Source organism: Belonocnema kinseyi, chromosome 2 (assembly GCF_010883055.1).
Source record: "Belonocnema kinseyi isolate 2016_QV_RU_SX_M_011 chromosome 2, B_treatae_v1, whole genome shotgun sequence".
NCBI lineage: Eukaryota > Metazoa > Arthropoda > Insecta > Hymenoptera > Cynipidae > Belonocnema > Belonocnema kinseyi.
The window spans coordinates 6,944,919-6,946,190 of record NC_046658.1 but is presented as its reverse complement, the minus strand read 5'-3'; positions in this window follow the sequence as shown (position 1 = coordinate 6,946,190).

The following is a 1,272-nucleotide window of genomic DNA, read 5'->3' as shown; positions in this document are numbered from 1 at the left end:
ACGTACATGGTATTTTTATATCTTGAAAAAAATTGTCTCAGAAATTTTGAAAATTCTTTAACTTTTTGAATTTTCACCCAAAATAGCCAATGAACTTGATCTCTAGTTTCTGACACTTAAAAAGTATACGAAAGGCCAATATAATAGATGATTTTTTTAAAAGTTATTATACTCGCAAACAAACATGCATACAGACAGGCTGAAACACTCGTAAAAACCTGTTTTTCGTGTCCAGACGTAAAATTTTACACAAATGTAATACCTTTTTTGATTAGAATGTAAAAAATATCTGTACTCTGATTACTGCCGTGATTTGAAATGTTAAAGATTTGGAATTTCAAATTATTTAATTTTCAAGCTTTACATTTTAAAGGTATAATATGAAAATTTTTTTGAATAGTTCAATTTTGAAGACTTGCAATAGAAAATTCTTGAATTTTAACGATCTGCAATTTAAAACAATTTAATTTAGAATATTTACAATCAGAAACTGTTGAATTTTGAAAGATGTATAAATAAAATTAATAAAAAATAAATAACAATAAAATTAATTAATAAATTTAAATTAATTGCTTTAAATGTAACACATTTTTAATTAAAATTAATTTAATAACAAAATAAAAATTCATGTAAATTATCATGATTTTGAAGATTAGAAGTCAAGAATTCTCAATTATAAATATTCCTAATTCATGAAATTTGACACGCATATGACGAAAATTAATGAATTTTCAAATTTAAAACATACAACTTTTGCAATTTTTATTTATAAACTTTTTAATTTAGATTTAAATCTTGAAGTTATAATTAAAAATTCATGAATTTTCAAGATATAGATTTTGCAAATTATTCCATTATTTAGACTTTTATTTCAAAGTATTGGGTTAAAAATTTTAATTAATTTGGGGCCCAAAAAAGTCACATTTGAGAAATTTCAACGGGCATGTTCACAAAATTGTTCTCTTAGGAAAATAAATTCACCCATGTTTTTTCATTTAAATATATATATATATATATATTAGCCTCTGCTCTGAGGGTTCAAAGTTTTCTGATTTAAAGTAGAGAAATCCTAACACCAAATACAGGTTTGACCCAAACAGCTGTTATAGATTTATTAACTTATTATTACTCTGCCAGTCAACTCATTGTCAGTGATCGGAACCTTTGTCAGAACGTAATAATTAAGAAATTTAAAATACATGCGGTAAATTCATTAGTCGAATAGACTAAAATATCTGTAGAAATTGCAAACTATACAAATATAAAAATACA